This window comes from Euwallacea similis, chromosome 5 (assembly GCF_039881205.1).
Source record: "Euwallacea similis isolate ESF13 chromosome 5, ESF131.1, whole genome shotgun sequence".
In the NCBI taxonomy this organism is placed as follows: Eukaryota; Metazoa; Arthropoda; class Insecta; order Coleoptera; family Curculionidae; genus Euwallacea; species Euwallacea similis.
In genome coordinates, this window is record NC_089613.1 from 3,512,102 (window position 1) to 3,535,347 (window position 23,246).

The 23,246-nt window shown below is 37.1% G+C and overlaps 1 protein-coding gene across 3 annotated transcripts in view; it reads left to right on the forward strand.

The window, feature by feature from the left end:
* Positions 1-1,395: 1,395 nt before the first annotated feature.
* brat (brain tumor) overlaps positions 1,396-23,246 on the forward strand; it is a 62,698-nt gene continuing 40,847 nt past the window's right edge. Inside the window, exon 1 of one of the 3 annotated variants that reach the window (XM_066389945.1) lies at positions 1,396-1,529. The gene's annotated coding sequence lies outside the window, so the exon portion shown is untranslated. Of the gene's footprint in view, positions 1,530-22,535; positions 22,966-23,246 lie in introns of those variants that run through there. The other 2 variants (XR_010752128.1, XM_066389944.1) reach the window with 2 other exon arrangements.

The following is a 23,246-nucleotide window of genomic DNA, read 5'->3' on the forward strand; positions in this document are numbered from 1 at the left end:
ATTATTCTATTCACAAAGAAAGTATGGCATCTTTGTGTATCCTGCCCGTTCCCCCAAAACTATATGAACAATTTAAGATCGCCACATATGGATCACTGGTATTGCTAGTATTTTATATTAAACAAAAGTGTTTCCAGGTTCTCGTACAATTTCTTCATATGAGCTGCGGGAACAGAACTCAATATGTTTCGTTTTGTGTAGTAAAACGTTTTTTAAGTTTCTCTTTGAAGAGTCGGTAAACAAGCGAAGGCGGGTAAACCATATATGTATATAGAAAACCAAATTTAACATAAGATTCTCAACATTAGTACAATAAACCAAAAACCCTTTATTTGTAAAATACCTGGAAATTTTTGTTCTCGACTTCTACTATATATCAATAAATTGTATTAAAAGCCAGAAGGTTTTCTTTTAACGTAGAACCCAGAAACACAGAGCACTCTTTAGAAAGACCAAAATCCTTAGTCATATCACTGACTTCTTTTTGTGTGAATGGTTTTAGATTTTTAAACCCATCTTTACATGTTAAATCTGTATAGGGTATGTATGCAGTTTTGACGTCAGATTCAGAAGTTTTAAAGTGCTAGAGAAACGCAGTCTTTAGCATCAGAATTTCGTTGTTGGGCAGCATTGGCCTACTGTCATTGAATTGTCTCCTTGAATCATTTTTTTTATTATTTGGATCGCTTCGGGAGCTTCTTTTAAAACTAATAACCAACTGTAAAATGCGCCTATGTTTCACAACTGTCTCATCAACTGAAAACTCTCATTTGCTTCATCCGAACCAATTGAACCTCACGACGTCACGTTTTTTGCTTGTCGGCATATTTTAACTAAATTTTGCATATTTATGCGAAATGTGACGTGTTGGAAAAAAATGAATACTATTCTTGAATTCTGCATATGAATATGAATGGACTAAAAGTGATAGTTAGGGATAGTAGATTGTTCATAGATCGTATCAGACACACCTGGTATAACGTCTCTAATCGGTGACATCAACATAAAAGCAAATGTCACAATTTAGATGATATTAGTAGTAGCAAAGAAGGGATGGGGGGGGGGGGGGGGGGGGGGGGGAGTGCAATTAGTTATTAACGATTAGCTTTGCGTTTTGAAGGGGCGAACCTAATCATTCAAAATTCCTAAATTACCGCTCATAAATTGCGCAACAATTACACCATGTTGGGAACACCAGAGGGATAAATCAATGCTGGGTGGTTAATAAGCAATGCGACTATACCCTGTTACACCTGCAATATGCAACGACATTTGCGTTTAGAAATATTCCGAAGAACGAGGAAAAACAAAACGCAAAACCATCAATGCGACAAATGCCGGGGAACGGCGCATACCGACGACAAATGTGCGCCGCGACGCCGGCAGACGCAGTCGTGGATATATCGTCGTCTCAGTCGCACCCCTCGGGCCCCAGCAAGTGTTATTGACTTTGCCCTGTTGAGCCCCATTCGGTTTTTTCGCTCGTTCATTTGGTCTGGAAAAAATCAAAATCGCATGGCGATTTTAAGGTAAGAATTCCATCTTTAGAGTTAGAAACTACCAACCACCCTCATTAGTTTTCATAAGGCGAACGCTCATGTTTATCCTGGCATTTCTTTGTTTTGATTTCGCCCGCCTTTCGCGCATCTTGCCGGTGAATGAAGCTGCCTTTATTCATCCTGCTCAGGGATAAATTGCGTCACGTCACGTTCCATTCGAATTCTAGAAAGAATTCGATTTTCTTTTAGAAGTCGTGTTTCTCTATCCAAAAACATGTAGAATCGGATTTACCAATTAAATGTGAGCTTTAAAAACAACTGAGAATTTTCGAAAAACACGCTTTTTGTGTCATCTAATGCTAAGAATAATGGTGATGCCTTATTGGAGAATTGCTAATAGGGATGATTTTTTCTCAAATTCACTGGCGATGTTCTGAAAATGACTGGTTTGCTTCGGCATGCTAAAACATGTACTACTGATTCTGTCTGAATTACAATAGCTGCTTAGATAGATAAATTCTCAGCATAAGCCTCGTAAATGCAGGCAGCGCTTCTCTAAATAATTACCGGTGCGTTCCGTTCCTTCCGCTTCCTAGAATGTGGATAAAGCTCTAAGCCTACATATTTAATTAACTATTTCCCGGTTCATCAGTCCACTTTCTTAACAAAATTTGAGTGGAGTTTACGGTTCCAGGGAGGAATGGAAACAACTCAAATCCAGTTCAGGATTCTAGGAGATTGTAAAAGAAATCCAGATCACTGTTCGTTACTGAGAAATTGTAGATCCTCATTCTCGATCCAAATTTATCGCAAAGAGGGGAAATTTTGTCACTTTTTTAGCCTCAATGTCATGTGGTTCCGAGAATAAGACGATAGAGTATCATTTTAATTATACACTTTCAGATGGAACTATACATATGTAGGTATTGATTGAACATATTGATGTTGGGTCTCAAATCGCCTTTAGCGAAATGATCTTTTTGACCTTGTTTAATAACAACGCACAACGTGTTTGACATAAAAGCAAAACCACTTGTCAAATGTCAAAACACAATAACTTTTGAGATATAAATCTCAGTTTTATGTCGTCACTCCGTATAAAGATCATTTAATTTAAGATTATCATAACAGCGTTTTACAAATTCACTCTTCAAATGAAAATTACACGTGAAAATACCAATTTACATGCCAAATTTAGAATGGAGGCTCCAAACAAAAATCTTGCTTTGAGGTTAATTCATCATAATCGCAGCAAAACCACACAGAAGCCCTTTCGCACTACAATTCAGGAGAGGCCACAGTAATTAAGCTCCCTTTTGAGAGCTAACAAGGGACATTATCTCTACTGATGATGATGGACTTTGATGTAAGTATGTTGTTTTAGGTTTGATGTCGAAGCCAACATAGCAGGGTTTACGTAGTTGAAACTTAGGTCTCAGTTTTGGGACTTTATTTGTTGTTCTTCACTTTTGCGTTCAGCAACAACGCAAGAAGTTGCACATAACAGCTTCACTTTTCTTTTCAATGATCCTCTCTCCACAGAGCAAATGTTGGCTTAAATGATAACCGGTCTTCAAATTGACTCGGTTTACTTCACCGGTTTTTTATGGTGCCCCAATTAGGTCGCAAATGATTACGATTGTTGTAAGCTTGTCTCGTATAATGCTATTAGTTTGTCTCGTTTCCATGAGGTTTTTAAATCGGCTTGTGAGTTCTTAAATATGGAAGTGTCCAGAGTGGTCGTATTAGAACCCGCATGGAAACCTAGCTAAGGCCATACCCCGTTTTAGAATGTTAATTACTAATGGGTTTGTATGTTAAGTAATATAAGTTTCGGATTCTACTGCCATTTTTGGCGCGAGATTACTCACTTAATTGTGCTCTAGCATCTACAGTGGTTGCTTAACGGATGGTGTGTCAAAACACCCAACTGGCGCCTTCTAAATAGTATTTTCGGAGAATATGAAAACTTGGGATTTCCAAGAATATTAACGTCGTTTCTGATATCAAAAGGTATACAGTTTTAACAACTACTTGGAGTTGTTATTTGTCATTATAGAAAACCCATTTCTTGCGTTGAATAGGTCTTTTACGCTTCCCCTTCTCTTGAGCTCGTTCTGCACTTTTCTTTTTCTGCAATTTCCACGAATGCACAGAATTTCTCAGTTGTGAAATAGTTACACTCGATCTATCTTGACTCAGTTCGAAATGAGGCACAGACAAAAATTACTCCTCTACTTCACCTTCAAGATCGTGGTTAATCGATTATCCAGACAAACAACAAAAAAATCCGGAAAGCGAGAAAAAACGCTTTTCAGGCGCAATTCCATTAAAAACGAATTTTGTGACCCAAATAGAGGCAAAGTGCGTTCGATAAAAGCAAACCCGTGGGACGTAGATGTCGGTTCATTTGTTTGTTTTGAGATAACCGGGACACGCTCCGATATCGGGAAGGTAATTTGGCGATAAACGGCCCTGTTACCAACCGGCCTTCATTAAAAATAATCATCGAAAAATATCCAGGAAATCCCTAAAAATATATAATTCTCCCGTTAATCTATTATTTGTCATTAAAGTTTAAAAAAAATCTGTTTTTTCTGCCACTCCTTAATCTCTATGTTATAAGTTAGCATACAAGATACACAGTCAATCTATCAGAGCAAAAGCGTGCGAACCACGAAGTCATTGAACTGAATATTTGCAGGATTGCTTCATTACAATAGATCGATAGTCTCTGTAGATCTTTAGTAATCCCTTAATGTGAGCAGCTTGAGAGATTACTAAAGCGGACGCGATGTTCAGTAAAATCTCTTGTAGATACTCAAAGGTTTTTTTTAAAGAACTAAACACTGGTCTTCTCACCTTCCTTTTGTGAAAACTGAATACTTAATTATTACAATTTAAATAATAAATGTAACACCGAAGACGCTAAAGTAACTTTCGCTCTATTTAAAAGCCCTTAATTAGCACGACCTTCCCTCATTGTGCCCAACTTTTAGGAGCTTTTCGCTGTCAAGGTGTGGTTAAACAAATTTAACTGAAGAGGAGTTCTAATGACCGTATTTTACGAGAGAGAGTTATTCAAAACGTGATTTTTACTGCAAAAAGTATTATGAAAAAACACTATATGTTATGTTAAAAAATGAATTAATTTTTTGATACAAAAAATATAGAAAGACGTGAAGTGCCTCTATAGAGTCGACACAATTGAAAGGTGGCTAAAATTCAAAAACTGTTGTGAAAATTTCGATGCCCGCTGTTCGGTGCCGCAATTCATGACATCAGATTCAGAATTAGAAAGGAGCTTTGGGATAGCTGGTACTATACAAAACACGACAAAATTTAGTCAGTGCAAAATGAGTGTGCGTTTATCAACCAGTGTCAAAACTATTTCTATCATATGCAGGACTTTTAAATAAGTTCCCCTAGCTGAAACGTCCAAGTAGGTACCCAATGAAGTTTGGCACCCCGCTTGGACACACACAGTGGATATCGTGATCTCATTGCTTGGACTGTATCAGGCCGTTTATTAGACACATCCAGGATTTTGGCCAAAATATGATAGAGGAGCGGCAACTTACAAATGTATGCTAATGACAAGCCCATTACATTTGCGTTTCGCAAGAAAAATTATCAATGCAAATTACGCCAATTTATCAAATACACTGATCAAAACAATCACTTGCATAAAAGGAAAATAACATTAATTCAATAGAATACCTATACAACAAGACATATTATTTCCAAATATTTTAAGAAATCACTTTGTTACTTGATAAATAAACACTCCCATCCTGCAGCAAATGCGATGGTTAAGCTCATAATCATTACATTATTACATTGTTATCTTAGCACCATCGGAGTGATACATGCATTGTTCAACTGGTTATGACTACTGTGGTATCGATACAGACAAACCAGGAAGGCAGTCCGAATGCCACTTGTTCAAAAATTTAAATCATTTCCTAGATACCACATACTTAAGAACGACAGCATATGGTATATTATCCGGCAACTAATGGGATAGTCGAACGTGTACATGGGTAACTCAAATCGCCATTATGTATCATGGAAATATTCCCGCTGTATGGAAAGATGACATCAACGCAACAGCAGCCAAAATACCGTGTGGATTGTCTTAACACTACTAGCGGATTTCTTTCTACACTGTAAGAACGACGACAATGACAAAGATGGTAGCACAACATACTCTTCTGACAATATTTTTATTTTTAAAGATCTAGCAACAACAGATGAAGTTTTCTTGCCAAAAAATGTCAGAACATCGCTACGGTGCCCTTGTGATCGACATTAATGACAAACACGTCATAGTGCCCATCGACAGACTGAAACCCGCTTATGTTATTGGAAAACATGCGGTAGTGGGGCTACTTGAAAAACATATAGGTGAACCACAAAGTAGAGAAGAAAAACAGCAGCAACTACCAACCAATAGTTCTTGTTCCAGTCCTTACATCCTTCAAGGCGGCTTATGATGAGTACCTCTCTAGAGGGGTTACTGCGCGGTTCTCCACAATTAAAATAATTGTACTCTAAACAAATTACTGTAAACTTCTCAATTTTGTAATATATTCGAAAACGGTGTTCAAATCTTCATTATAAACTCTCAATCCTTGAAATACATATAACATAAATAGTTTTGTTTTTGAATAACATAAGACGTTAATCCTGAGTTCTCAAACCGAATGTTCATTGATTTCCTCCCACAAAGCCGATTTGCACTATAGCTCTTTTATTGTCACGTGTTTACCAACGGTTAATATCCGAATTAAATAAGAACATTGTTGAACCGGCAGAGGTGTTATAATAACCCACTTACAATAGCCTTCATTTCACGAGTGCTTAATTCGAAATCCGATGCTATAAACTGTATGATTTCAATACGATTAATTTAGCTTGTATAATTGTTCCAATCGCTGATTGTGTGTCACGATTACCAAAGTCTAGTGCTACAGCCCACTCGCATGTATGGAAATTTGCAAATAAAGGGAGTTCACAAAATCTCGAAGAGTTTGAGCGTAGTATTTCCGGCATTTAGAAATTCTCTATCTCGGTTCAAAGTACCTTTCCTCTGTGGGTTCTTGTACGCTCTCAGGGTCAGCAAGGACGTGCCAACGACTGGGTAAAGGAATTAATTGCAAGCTTTTTATCGTTTAATCACTGGGTGAAAGAGAAATAAGAGGGTTAAGCCATTGAGAGCCGTTTATCGCTCAAGCACGTATAGAGTAATGGGCCGATTCCAGATTTCCCTTTGGTAGCTTTGCAATGCATCAATTTCGACGTTATTGGCTATTAATAGGGACATTCGAATTAATGCAGTTACAATGATTAGGTATCCTTCATTGATTGGCTGCTTCAACTCAAGTTAGTCAACGCAATAAATGCAAAATCAGGCCACGGAAATTTAGTTGTCAAAACAACGTTGATTGTATTCTACCTGTATATTTAATTAAATCACGGTGTTACGTGATACCAGATGAACACGATAAGTTTCACTTTATTCAGTTTATTAGCACACCCGACTGGGCATGGTGCCAAAACAATGCGGCTTATCTGCATGTAATCCAATATTGAGGGTGATTTTGTTATGTTTCTTTTAAGTTTTTCGATGAGTTTGAAGATTTGATTTTGAATTGGGCCCTCCATATACATTTGCACCAGTTGCATAATGTATACGCAAACAGTCCGTATGATAAACTATAAATTTAAATTCGCTTGTTTGCTCTCGTTTCCGTCTAAATTACCAAACCGGGTGCCTAAATTGAAACTTTATACAATTCAAATTACATAGACGTCCCTAATGCATATTCGATGTGTCTGGTTTTTATGTAGAATACAACCAATTTGTGCTCACAACTACTGATCTTAACCAGTTTCCACTACCGGTCGTAATCATGAGATTATTACAAACGCACATACCACCCATGGGCCAACAAAGCCGCCAGTACCCGCGTACTTCACGGTACGTGGTTCCGAGAACAACCCGTCGTGAGCAGGTTCTCGCAAGGTCGGCCTTGGGTTCACAAAACAATAATCGCGGGACATCAACCCTATTCGAGGGCGATGGACCAAGATATACCAGTAAGTCCAAAGCTACAAGTAATAGGCGTAGGTACACGACCATTACCAACAGATAATGGTCCTGGTACTGCGAGCATTTCTTCAAAATTATGCGCTGCCATTTAAGGCTGCGCGACTATCGGTTGATATGGGCTTTAATGGTTGGGGTCGTGCCTCTTGCAGGCATGATTGCGGTTTTAAAGACGCAATTTTATTGGGTCAGCAAACTAACCATAGATTGCACGTTGAATAACATCCAGAAATACGTTCATGACTGAGACAACGCATAAAAATTGAAGGAAAATATGGAAATATTACAATTGTCATGTCATGTTAAAAGACAAAAATTGCATTACACACAAAATAAATTAAACAGCCTTTCGAGATAATTATTTTCAACAGATTAAGGTAAGTTTGGGCTTGGCCGTTTGCTACAGAAAAAAAACCTCAAGAACGAGATCCAAACCATTCCAAACCGACCTTAACATTTACACATTTAAAAATTTTTTTAATTACAACTCTGATAGTTCTGTAAGGTGAAGTGAAGTCAAATTTAGTTGGAGGAAAGGCACTGGCGCAGCAAACGAAATTACGTACCTGCAGAAAGTGATTTTACAATCACTCTGTTTAAAAATAGGAAAATATTTTTGCTTAATTTCTTCAGTTATTTGCTTTATTTTGTAGCTATGCTTAATTTCATTTCTATATGATGTAATAATCAATCGCAATTGATTTTATTATTCGCTTCATATTCATTGTACCTACTCTCTATCTTCTATTTCATTTTAGTTTTAGTTCTTTGGTTCTCTGGGTTTCTCTATATTCACTATTTATTTTCTAATTGGTTTAATGGGGTGCCTGCAAGTCATTTTAATGAGAATTAGAACTGAAATTGAACATTGGCTACGTCGCTCTGTCCCAGCCAGGACAGGGTTGCGTTAACAAGCACACAGTACTTCATATACTTCCCCATATATCATTTTTCCCAATGTTAGCAGTTATAACATGATTTAATTCAGATTAAGATCATAACCCGTTTATTGAAAGATTTCCTTTCATTTGATCAGCAGCATAAAATTACTGTTAAAGCTTGTCCATCAGGACTATACGAGTACAATTCAAGCTACTATAGCATTTTTAATATCAGTCAAAAACCTCGCCTATAGATGGAATGATAAAAAATATCACGAAGCGAAATGAAATCACAGTAATTATGATTTAATTTTGCACGTGAAGCATTTTTCTGAAATTAAGACATTGTATCATAGCAGCCACATGATAATCCACGTTAAGAGAAGTATATAATGTTTTTTTTTTGTTAAAACATGATATATCACAAAAGCAAAAAAACTTCAATTCTTCTCTTGTATTCGAAGGGCTATATTCTTCTGATGGCACAAAGTGTTCACCATACATACTGTCATCATATGACTCGTTGAGCTCATAACTTGAATTTGAACTACCACTTGAAGGTGAATAATTTACGAACGACCTCATAATTCTGGTGGTAATTTTGATAGAACCTGTCATGTTTTAGTATGACAACTGTGGAGATGCGTCAAAATACAATAGTTTAATTTAGCGAATAGTTGCGTCAACTGTGGAACGATAAAGTCGTTTCTTTTACTACGGTTTGGTACCTTAATTGTTAATAAAATAAACGGTTAAAACAAATTTTTTAATTTGTGTAACTTCTCATGTTATTGCAATGAGCCCTTCGATTGTTAAGCCTCCACAATCTGGTGACGAGGTCCTGAAATATTTCGGATGCCTAAGCCAGCAGACCAAAATGAATATTGCCCCGGCCTGGGTTGCGACACGATAAATATTTGAGATGCTCCGCAACTCCACACAGAGACCAGTACTCGTAGGTGCAAATAAACTGAAATCAGTGGCGCCGACGAAGGGAGGCTTTGGAGGCCCTTTGGAGACTTCTCGCAAATTTAAATAAATCGACAATGCCGACAGAGATGTTATTCGAAGATTGATCTATAATTTTTACAAAGAAAATACGGTACTTACAATAGAAATTATTCGAAAAAAGCTAGAAGACTACTCACATTATAATTATAATTGCTTGGCAATATTGCGAGCTATTATAATGAACTGCAGCTTTAAATATTATAAAAATGATAATAGAATGGTGGTAATGGAGTCACAAGGAATAATTGTTTTTTTGGGTGGAATATTCATGTAAAATTAGGAAGTATCGACAGTTAGGAAGAAGTATAGTTTATTTAGATGAAACGTGATTTGACAATCACAACTTGATGAAATATGGTTGGATAGATATGTTAAAAAAATTCAATTTAGGTACTCCATGTTCTAGGGCAAACAAATTAATATTCTGCACGATGACAGTGAAAATGGATTTGTGCCAAAGGGCTTGTTGTTGTCCGCTAAAAATATGAGCCAATCCCTCTGCTGATTACCACGAATACATGACCGCTCAACTATTCGAAAAATGAATCACCCAACAACTACTACCAAATGCCTCCCTAGCTCAGTCACTGTAACGGACAATACCCTTTATAATCCCCGGTTACTAGTCAAAACCCCTAATAATGGTACAAAATAACAGGACATAATCAACTTTATGAGGAATAAAGATGTATATACTCTAGAAAAAAAGACAATAAAAAAATAATTATTAGACATAATGACATGTTTAATTAATTTCAAAAAGGAGGATAAGGACATAGAATGTTACAGTTACCGCCCTATCATTGCATTTTTAACCCAATCGAAAATAATTTGAAGGATTATAAAAAAATATTGCGAAAGAGAAATAAGTTACCAATTTTAAGTGGCGCAGTTTTAGAAAATATTCGACAGGCGATAAATGAATGAGACGACGCAGTATGGAAAAACTGTGTAGCTCATATTCATATTATACAAAAAGAAAACGAGTATCATGTGTCATCATCTCCTGTAAACTCAATAATTATTCAGCCGAGCATCGATCCACTGATGATGAGAACGATGAATCCTGGATTTAAATTTAATTAAAAAATAATATGTACCTAATAAACTTACTTATTATAATTATTCAAAAAATATATTTTTTGTTACGCTTACGTTCTAAATTCCATTAATGTATGCCGGTAAGAGGTTTTTTCGCAATTTCAACTGATAATAAAAATGCTATACGTTATGATGAACTTTTACCCTCCAGTGAACGTGATGCTGCGTAGTCGATCTCAAAACTAAACATTATTGTTTTCGTTTTACGTAAATGAAAACTTTAGTCGATCTGCACTCGTTTATGTAACAGACGATTGCCACAGAAACTGATTAAATCCAAACGATGTTATTTAGTTTGATATTTCAAAGAGGAACGCGCTCATGCACTAGAAATTGCAAAATAACGTAAATTGCTTTGTAAATAGTTGATTTGGATTTTTTCCTCAAACAAATTATTCTCAGCTTTCGAAAATCTACCCCTGCTTTAAACGCAGAAGCAAAATGTTTTATTGTAGTTAATGCTCGTGGAAACTAATACATTATTTAGAGGAACAGGGCTGTTTATTTCAACCCTTTCAATGCGGGCTCATTGTCTGACGCTTCATAATAGGGGAAACATTGAATTTAAAATAGAACCATGAACATGTCGGGTTTCGAGGGCAATTTTCACTTTGTCTCCGAGATATATTTAATTAATCATAGTGTTCTCAACGAGTTATTATTCAATTTAGATGATGAATAACGGGATACGAGGCCTGAAGACGCAGTTATTAGAGGCAGTTTGGCTAAGTAACGCATATTGAAAACACACTAATTTTGTTTAGTTTTCACCTGAGGGTCTCATCCTGTATAGCCTATTAACCAAATGCGCAGTTTCGAAAGTGCTGGGCTATAATACACCAATGTAACAAACATGACATCATTCTCTGGCACCAACAGGCTGTTAATCGTATTATTTTAATTAAATGTTAGAAGATAGGTCATTAAACTTGGAGATGTACTAATAAATTTGTAAACCTCGAGTCGTTGAACTGTTAGTGATCATCGCGTTTACCGATGTGATCAAAGATCAATACTTGGTCTAGTAGGTGAAGTTATTAAAACTTCTAAAAATCATTAATACTGAGGGGATTATTAAAAGTTGTCTGGGCGTAATAATTAAAACACGCAGTTCCACGTCGAGCAATGAATTTACTCGGAAATTCAAAGGCGCAATTTTTAAACTCATTTCAGGAGGAAACTTCGTGTAAAGCGCTTTCCGGGATAATCCCATTTGATGTGGAGGACTTATTTGTTGGCTTGACAGTCGAAGAGGTTCAAAATTTAATTTAATTCCATTTGCGACAGGAAATAGATCCAGTACAAGAATTTAGCTTTATTGAGTCTATACAGGGTGTTTAATTAAGTATGTGGACAAACTTTAAAGGGTAAATCTTTCAAGAAATTTAAGTTAAAAAGTTTAAAGTATTTAAATTAAAATTTTGATTTTGTTTTTTGATTACGCTTTTGGATAATAACGCAGCATTTTGACGAAATTTTGCATAATGGGAAAATTTATGATGAGAACTCCAAATATTTACTCAATTTCTTGCTTATCATGCTTATATAGGAAATCATCATAAAGCTGAATTTTCTTTCAACTTTTCGATTAGAATTATGGATCATCAGACATACATAATTTAATTTAGTGCCAATTTTTTGACAACATACGTGGCCTCCCAGATCACCCGACATGAATTCTTTGGATCACTTTTGGAGAAGTCACTTGAGTTGATAATTTATGAAGTGGTTCATTCAATTGCAGAACATCTAAGAAACAAAATATGTGAATCATATATTCGAAACAGTACGCCAATCTATGTTAAGGTGAATTGACTGCATGTATTGCAGAAGGCGGTGATCATTTTCAACTACTGGAATTCATATCATAAACTAATAATATTCACAACTATTTTCATTATTGCGAATATTATTATAATGTTAGTAATACTTTTTTGATAATTCAGATGTTTGAAAGTTGTTATTTGGATAGCAAAAATCCAACTCGTTTGCTCCAACAACAACAATTTCAGACTCGTTTGCTTCCAGAACGGCTGTTTTTTGCGAGCAATACTAAGAGTACCTTTTCTCAAGTTTTTCTATTCCCAGATCGGCGCCTCTGGCTCTTCCATGTCAAGGTTAATTTATCAAATGGTGCTCGAGTCTGACATAAGCGAATCGCTGATCGCAAACAGACACGAGCGTCATCGTTATGTTTTGTAAAAGCTCGAGTGAAATCAACGGCAGATGTGCAACAACATGCAAGTGAAAGGATGATGCGGCCGCAAAGTGAGCGGTTTGCGTAATCCGTTCATGATCGCGTTAGTAAAGTCTTAGATTGCCTCCCACAATGCGAAAGTAGGACGCCAATGGAGCTAAATGATGCGAAAAACGCGGTTATCGGTGTCGTGCCGATAGGCAGACCCAGTATATCACTGGCTGACTAATTATTGTCTTACTTAATGGGTCTTGTTACAAGACTGAAGAATGCAAAATCGTATAGAAGATACAGGAATGGATTGAACTGATAATATTAGAGCAGGTATATTTCCGCAAGAAGAATTCCCGGTAAATGAGGCATATAATCCGAGGTTTTTGAACCTGAAAAATAAAATTCTCGCGAGGCAACAAGATACTACGTACGCGTAATAATAATGGGACTCTACAGTCAGTCCTAAGCAACTCATCTCGGTAACGATTATCCTGTTCTGCTGATGGGGCATCGGCCCCGGTCATTGCTGCGACCTTCCAGATCAGTTTAGTGACCACTTAATAGAACTTTAACCTTTGTCTCTGTTCACGAACTTCGGCGAATCTATTTTTTTCAACCATTACATCCGCTTTTGTCCAATGCCGTTTACGCTCTGCTTGCCGCGCTAGCTCGTCGTTATTAGATAACACTTAAGGCGGAAACAATTAGATATTAACATATTTGTATGTGGTACACGGCCTACGTTTTAGCCTACGTAAAAGCTGACATTAGAAACGTTCGTGCGTGATAAGACCCCCCCCCCACCACCACCACCACCAGCTGAGGGGCACCCTCAGTTGAGAGATAATTTCCAGTTCGGGCAACCCTCCCTCAATAACGCGGCCTTCATTAAAACCTGTCCGAGTGGGGAGGAAAAATTCAAATTATAATTTTTGCTGCCCCCAGGAAATGAAAGTTCCGCGTTGCAAAGCCCTTAATGGGTAATTAAATTGCGAACGGTCTGACGTTTCGAGCCCTAATTGGACCCTTGCGAAAATGGTTTTGCTCTGCAAATGCTGATTGTCAGGTTGGCATTTGATAGAGGTGAGGTTAGGGCTCTTAATACATGATGTTCTAAAATGTTGATGTGTAAAAATGCATTTTAAAGGCTCCAGGACCTATATAACACCCGATCAGGCAGATAAATAGGCTCTATAAAATCAGGGGCTAAAAAAAGGAAATCTTGTCTACTCTTTGTCACTCTTCAAATTATGAACGCTAATATCTTGGGAATGTCTGAAAGAAATTACTTAAACCTACCCCAAATGAATCGTCTCGAGAGCTCTACAGGGTGTCTCAGAAACGACGTACAAATGAGTATTGGACGCTAGACGGTAAAAAATAGAGTGATCCAACTAAACTTGCTTTATACGAAAGATGCCTGCTTTTATTCTACAGAATTGATTTCTGCAGTTTATTAACTTAAAAGCAACATCATGACCCTTTGTTGTTTAATAAAATATTGTTCACGGACGAGGCAACATTTTCAAAGAGAGATATATTTAATTAGGGAAACAATCATTCTCACAATACAGAAAATCCTCATTTAGATAGCGAATAGAGCATCATTTTCGACATGAATTTTCAATTAATGAATGATGTGGGATTTCGAGAGATATGATTTTAGGACCCGTTGCATCTTCGACAAAACTGAATGGGGAAAGGTGCTCGAACTTCTTGAGAAACGACTTTCCTCTAATTTTGGAGATGTTTCTCTAGCTTTAAGACAATGTTTTTGGTTTATGCAAGGTGACATTTCTATTCATCGTACCTGTACATGTTAGGGAGTTCCTGAATGTGAATTTTCCACACCGATAAATTGATCGGAGTAGTGAATATCTTTGGCTACCACAAAGTTACGACTTAAACCTATTCGATTTATTTTTTTGGTATTTTTTGAAAGTTTATCTTGTTTTTAAACCCTTACATTTGATGCGACACTAATTGTTCAACTAATGTTTACAACAAAATTTTGGTGATTGTACAAAGAAGTTTAAATCTCTAAACAGTGAAATAATCAATGGCGTAGATTGTTTGTAAAGATAATTACGATTTTTTGAAAATCGATATTTCGGAAGAAAAATGCTTTTCATCGATGTGGATATCTCGAGAATGTATGGAGTAATTACCTCACAATGATACCTCATACTAATCGTTTTCATGACGGTGTACAAAACTGCATAACAAAAATCGAACTTTTCATAAAAATTTGGAAACGAGGGTAAAAAGAAACTTTGCTCCATATATTCTCGAGATAATCAAATACAAAGTTACTTGAAATTACATAAATTTGCGCAAATGGGACTGTTTTTTGTTATTGAACGGAATTGCTCTTTTATTGACATTCAGAAAACTTCAGGTGAACTATTACTATTAAGATGTTTATATTCTTAAAACTTATGTGTATTTCTATCAAAAAACTATTTTAAGAACTTACTGGACGAGAATTTATGATTTTTCTCTGTGAAACGACTGCGAATGGCAATTTTTTTCTATTTCAGAAATATTCGTGAAAAGAAAATTTCACTAAATGTTCTTCAAAGAAAATAGTAGGATGTGACGTTGATCCATCATAGAAAGCAATGTTACATAATGTTTGCATGCCGTGAAAAGTCAATAAGAAAAACGTCGACTTAACTACATATTATAATTTCCTGCCAACAATAATTTCCTCTTGCCAACGTATATATTTTTTATGGAAAAAATTGACTCACAGATTCGCAAAAACCTACTCAGAAACTTAAAAGACGCGCCCCCACAAAAGCGTCTTGGCAAAAGATTTATACCGGCCGTTCCAGATAAAATACATCCGATTTGAAATTGTAATGTGCCAGATCCTTCTGGATAAAATTTGATTTTAGCGGCCCGAATGGGAAGTTTTTATATATGGTCATCAAACCATTCCTGCACCATCATAATGACATACGAAACATGGATGTTTCCATGATAGTTCCCCATTGTTCCTGCGACATATTTACGGAGCAACAAGCGTATTGCTCGTGGTTGAATGTGACCTCGGATTTTTGCAGATGATTATTATTGAAGCAGGAAGTCACGGAACGAGTCAACAACCGAGAACGTGCAAACCAGACGACAACGTCGTTGATGGGATTTTTTTATTTGTCCGAATTATAAATGTTACATATAAATTAGCTTTTATATACGAAATACACGTCGACGACCTCTATCTAAACGCACGGTATAATGCTAATTTGGAATTATCACGAAGAATCTTAATGAACCTGTTTTCTATAGTAGCTTTTGTATTTTTCACGAGAGGGAGATCTTTGGCCACCCTGTATGGTTGGACAATAAAAAGTCGTCCCTGTTAATTGAAAGCAGACCTCATCTCGATAAAATGCGGGCCGTTTATTACGACAGAGCCACTAAGTGTGCGATAAAAGCATAAGGCGCCAAGCCTGATTGGAGTCCTAGAAGCAAAAAACAGCCAGAGGCATTCAAGGCAACGTTTCTTCGTTGTTTCGTGTGTAAAGGGTACACCAGTGTCGATACCTGTCGGTTAATATCAGATATATTGCCCTGAGAACAATTCTCAAATATGATGAGTGAAAAATTAGGTTCAGGTGTTTTTCCCCCTCATCAGTATAATTTATTAATTAGAAAGCAGCATTGTACTTACAGCTTGTTCAAAAAGCAAAAGTTAAGTTAACGAGAATTTACAAGACTTCAAAACCTCATGAAATGACCAATGATGGGAGCTATTAGGATGCAAGCCATAAAAAATATAAACAACAATATGTTATTGTTTCAGCAACGACTGCTTAGGACGTTACCTTTTTCGGTTGGCCTACATTGATTCCTCATATTAAGACTAACCACCATAAGTGAAAAGCTCAACTATGTGCGTTTTGGAGAAATGCCGAGACGGTTTGCATCACAACGCTAATGAAGGGATGAAAGTTTTCCCCCAAGTAATCAAATTAAATCCACCGTGTTACCAGGGTTAGACAAACAAAAGCTACAGGAGTAGTGGTGAATATTTAAAAGGGCACCGAATACCTGATACGTTTTGAGCCCCGGAGACCTCAAGCTTTGACCCTCGCAAATATATATTATGTACGTAAATCCACGCGACCTTTTAAGCTGGTCTTTGGTAGAAAAAAATTGTTCCTACAAAAAGTAAAAACATGTTTAGTTCCTGCAAATAAAAAGTTCCATCCCCCATTTTGTTGCAAGCTTTTTCAGCCAATTATTCTAATGAGTTGCTCGAGTTTGCTGTTTGTTGATTTGCGCCGCTGAATATTGAAAACCTCAATCAACGAGAGGAATTTATTCCGGTTTTAATCGCGGAAATGCTAATCAGGGTAAAATAGTACTAAAATGAATAACGTAGTAATGAATCGTCTGATTAATAAACAATAAAACGGCAAATGCTTGGTAACAAAAACCTAACAAGCCTCATAAACGTGCTTCTTACCACCTTATTCAATTCTTCCAAAAAATCTTGATGCAGATCATTCAGTGCTGACGGAATCATGGTGAAACATTTAAAACTCACCAAAAACGACAATTTGAAGTGAAATGGTAGTAAACCCGAAGAAAGGTTAACATTCCTGAAGAAAGATTAACAGGCCTGAAAACAACCTTTTTATTGTAGGCACCTTATTAATAGCCCATCCCAAGTTTGTTTCCATCAATTCGGCAATCATAACGTGTTAGAGAGAAGTGTTGACGTCCTTAAAGTATACATTCGAATGCCTATTTAATGAACCCTAACAAGCTGCCCTAACTGTTAAAATACAACTAAAAACTGAAGCACATTACTGTTCTTATGGAACCTTTATAAACAGTTTGAATTTTGTCTCAAGAAATCTTAACTTATTTCAGGGAAAAAGTTAATAAATATCCGAAAAATCTCGACAAATCAAGAAAAAAAGGAACATACTTTAAGAAAAGTTAACAATCTTGAAGAAAACGTTCTTAAGTCTTAACAAAGTTCGCAAATATAAATAATAAAAATGTCATAATTGATGAATGATTAGCACTTTTTAAGCAAAATGCTCAAGATATTAATTTGCCCTAGAAAAATGGTTTCAAACTTTAGACAGATTTCAACAAGTTTTCACATCGGTTAACAATGTGACGAAAACATAACAGTTCGAAGGAAACAGCCCTTCGATATTTTCTTGATGTAGGGAAATGTTTGGAAATGCGGGACAAATTTGTAAATAGGTGAAGAGGCCTGAAGAATGGTTAATGCACTTTAAAACAGATTAACAACTTGACAAATGATCAACAAATATAAATAATTATTGTAACAGATCTTTTAAATGGTTAACAAATCTTCAGAAAAACCTTTATAATTTTATTCTTCCTAGAGAAGTACACAAATTCAAGACAATTTCCAACAAAGTAGATGGTTAATGACGCTGGGGGAAGGTTAACACACTCGACGAAAGCTTAACAATTGGAAAGATACCAATACACCTTCTGATCAACAAAAAACACGTCCTAGAAGAATGTTTACGAATATATTAGGTGTACAACTTTGCTTCCGCCGTTTTTGAATAGATGTATGTAGCGGTAAGTAATGATCGAAATAAATAACCCCATGTGGGCATGCAGGAGCCTTGGGCACCTGTTAACATAACCTCATAAAAATATTAGTCTATTTGTGTCTTCATCATAAAGTTATTCGCAATTGAAAATGTCAGTGTACGAGCCAAATTCTCGTCATTTGCGGGAGGTTTTACTTTTCTGCTTCAATATGAAGAAATCTGCTGCTGAGGCTCATCGAATGCTCTCAGATACTTATGGGGAAGCCACTATTAGTGAAAGGACATGTCGTGAGTGGTTTCAGCGCTTCAAGAACGGTGATTTTCACGTCGAAGACCAACATAGCGGTGGAAGAAAGAAGGTTTTCCAAGATGCGAACTTGGAAGCATTACTTGACGAAGATTCGTGTCAAAGTCAACAAGAATTGGCACAATCATTGGGAGTGACTCAACAAACAATCTCAAAACGCCTCAAAGACATGGGAATGATTCAGAAGCAAGGATATTGGGTGCCGTACGAGTTGAAACCAAGAGATATTGACAGGCGTCTGTTCGCTTGTGAACAGTTGCTTGCAAGGCAAAGACGGAAGGGATTTCTGCATCGTATTGTGACTGGGGACGAGAAATGGGTTCATTACGATAATCCCAAACGCAAAAAGACTTGGGGATATCCCGGCCATGCTTCCACGTCGACGGCCAAACCGTCTATTCATGGTTCCAAAATCATGCTCTGTATTTGGTGGGATCAACTCGGCGTAATATATTATGAGCTGTTACAACCAACTGAAACAATCACAGGTGCTCTTTATCGAACCCAATTAATGCGTTTGAGCCGAGCATTGAAAAAGAAACGGCTGCAATACAACGAGAGACATGATAAAGTGATTTTGCAGCACGATAATGCTCGACCCCATGTTGCGCAAGTGGTCAAGAAATACTTGGAAACATTGAAATGGGAAGTCCTACCCCACCCGCCATATTCTCCTGACCTAGCTCCTTCTGATTATCACTTGTTTCGATCCATGGCACATGGGCTAGCTGACCAACACTTCCGGTCTTATGAAGAAGTAAGAAATTGGATAGAATCGTGGATCGCTTCAAAAGATGTCCAATTTTTTCAACACGGGATTCGTATGCTGCCCGAAAGATGGGAGAAAGTAGTGGCCAGCGATGGACAATACTTTGGATCCTAAAGGTATAATTAGTTTTTTACAATAAAATCGCGAAATTCGGAAAAAAAACGGCGGAAGCAAAGTTGTACACCTAATAAAATAAATTTTAACACATTGTAGATAAGTTAACGAAGATGAAGGACATTTCACACGCGTGATCGAGGGTTAATACACCTGAGGAAACTTTTGGGATATTAGTCGTTTATGGCCATTGACACATTGGCCAAATGACACAACTGAACCAATATTAAAACGAACTTAAGGGAAATACCAATCATAATAGTGACAAACTTGAAGGAAACATTCAAAAGAGGTAATAGTTGCGCAACAGTTTTGAGACTGAAAATTCGGAAAAAAAATAACGTCAACTCCCATTTCGTGCGACCTCAGAAACTACACAAACTAAAACACAAAAGGAAAACATGGTCAACTACCCTAAAGAAATAATGGAAAAAAGGAAACTTAGAAAAATCTGGTAAAATACTAGATGTTCCAATGACAAACAAAAATTTAATGTAGCTAAAAGTACTCAAAAATCTTCGATCGAATCGAGAATATTTAGGAGGGCTCACTCCAACTTCAAATAATGAACACTCGCTATGAAATCCGCTAGGCCATTCAAAAGACCAAAAGTACATAACTCCCCTATAAAGCAAGATACAGGATGGGCTATAACCAACCAGGAAAAAGCTGATACTTTCGCCAACTACCTACCTGAGATCTTTAAGTCAAACTTGAACACCGCTGATAATAAATGGTCAGAGGAAATTGATAATTCTCTTAAATGCCCACTACCATTAAACCCGCCAGTGAAATGGTTCTTCCCATCAGAAGTACAAAAAGAGATTAAACTGCTCAGGGATGATAAAGCTCCTAGATATGACTCAATAACACCGTACATTCTAAAGAAACTCAAAAGAAAGACACTAGCGCCTATAACACAATTATTTAATACTATAATACGTATATCATATTTTCCGAGGCAGTCGAAAATTTCTCATATCATCATGATCCTTAAACCTGGAAAAGAGAGCCATATTGTAATAACATCTTACAAACCAATCAGCCTGCTTTCATGCTTATCTAAAGTGTTTGAGAAAGTTCTATTACAAAGAATGAAATCTGCAATTGACATGGACAAACTAATTCCAAATCACCAATTCGGCTTTCGTAACCAGCACTCTGCAATTGAACAAATCCATCGTATCACCTCAGAAATTTATGAATGCTTAGAGAATAAACTGTATCGCTCGGCTGTATTTATAGACGTGCAACAAGCCGTCGATAGAGTATGGCATAAAGGCCTATTGTACAAAATTAAGCACACTCTACCACAATTCTATCTATTGATTAAGTCATGCCTAGAAGACAGAAAGTTTCAAACTAAAATAGATGGCACTACGTCTAACATATGCACAGCTACCGCAGGAGTCCCTTAAGCCTCAGTGCTTGAGGCAGTCCTATTTTCATTATACACAGCAAACTTCAACTGTAACAATAATGCCACACTGGCTACCTCCGCGGACGACACAGCCATATTAGCAATTGATGGGAATCACAAAATAGTCTCTAAAAAAGTTCAGGAGAACCTCAATATTTTACAAAATTGGCTACAGAAGTGGTGAATGAAGATAAACGAATTTAAGTCAACGCACGTAATTTTCACACTAAGACGGAATACATGCCCAATTGTTATCCTCAATAATCAACAAATTCCACAAGCAAAACATACAAGATACTTAGGCATGCACCTGGATAGCTGCTTAACATGGAAACACCACATCCAAAGTAAAAGAAAGGAATTGAATATCAAAATCAAGAAAATGTACTGGTTGATTGGTCGACAATCTATGTTATCGCTCGAAAACAAAATATATAAATGTTTTAAAGCCGGTGTGGACATACGGAATTCAGATATGGGGCACCGCGAGTGATACTATTCTGTCTGTTCTCTAACAATTCCAATCTAAAACACTACGCGCAATTATAAACTCACCATAGTACACGTATCAAATCGAACACTCCGCAACGACTTAAATATTCCTACCGTACAAGAAGAAATTCGAAGATTTCACACCAAATACATGAACCGCATTACTGACCACCCAAACTATCTAGTAGCAAAATTGATACATCTGCATCCAAGAAGGAGACTACGAAGACATCATACAACAGACCTTATAAATCGATTTGATACGTGAAAGTGATCATCTTGTTTATGTCTTTATTAACTTAATTAGAATTGTAGAGGACTAGACCCCAATTTATGTTAAACAAATCGCACACCTGTATTAATTACTGTCATTCCAAGTTTGACAGATTGTGATAAAACTAACTAACTAAAAAAAAAACTCCCGTTTCAATTTATTTGAAGAGCAGCTTTCACTCAGCAGAAATCTCAACAGTTCTAAAACTGTTGTTGCCGCTGAACCCGGCCATTTATTACTATTGGGGACCCCCGGAAATTGCAAAGACAAAAAAGCTTTCGATGGATGTTTCAAATTCCTTAATATTAAGCCAATAAGGATCAGACCCTGCAAAATACCATTCCGTAAACTTTTCCCCAGTCCTAATTTCGAGCAAAATACCACAAAAACCACAAGAGTCCGGATGTTCTCCTTCATAAATCTTTCCTCCTTGATGACGCATAGTAACCGGATCTTCTTACATGCGCCATCTATGCAATTTCATCAATTAGACCCACTGGGATATATCTGATACATATATCTATCCCTCCTGCTGAGGAATGACGAACCAGTATCGATAAAGACTGCTGATGATGATTACAAGAAAAACCATAGATTTCTGGTCATTTGTCTGACTCAACATTAAGATCATCGTTACAGCGGGTAATTAATCAGGCGGAACCGCATCACAAAGCCCCAAAAATTAAACTCCTTCAACAAAACGAATAAAAACCGAAAACGTATCGTGACTAATTGACCGTCGTCTGGCACCTGGAAGGCAGGCTCGAAGGACCAAGGGCAAAAATCGCCCCATACGTCACTGACCGCCCGGCTTCGCAGGAGCGTACTGTATATGCGATCCTACTGCGGCGTTCGCGATTCTGCTTTCTGCCGCCATTCCTGCTGGCAGCTAGTCGAAAACCGATCTTTACTCGTGTCGGTTCTGTTATTTGCTCTCGGTGTGTATATAGAAATGTTTTTGTTCCAACTCTGTAGCGGCGCACCATAAGTCTTTTATGCAACTGAGCCAAGGTGGTTGTACTTTCACCTCCGAGTTATGTCGACTGTTACATAAAGCGCCACTTACATGTGCCGGATAATGACAATGCGATACTGAAACGCAGGGACCGTAATTCACGCAGCTGCAGGAACTTTGAGTCCGAAAAATTGTGCTTTAGCTCTTGGAGCAGCAGTGTCTGTCGGATTTTTCCTGCGGGTCTTGAGTCGAGTCTACCGCCTGAGCGTCAGAAATTTGAGGTAATAAAAACACTGTAGCTGACAGCTATATTGGCTATTTCACTGACTGGCTATAGCACAGATAGAGGCAACAATGTCTATGTAATCTCTAAGCAGAATATCGATTCATCGTGCCCTTCGAACCAACAAAGGATCTAACGGCTGCTGGCCCAATCATTCATACACATTTTCATACTATCTCAAATCATGAAGTATTAAAAATAAATTTCTAAAAAGTTACGATCATTAATCATCGTTTAATACCGAGTCGTTATTAAAATCTATTTTTTGATTATCTGATA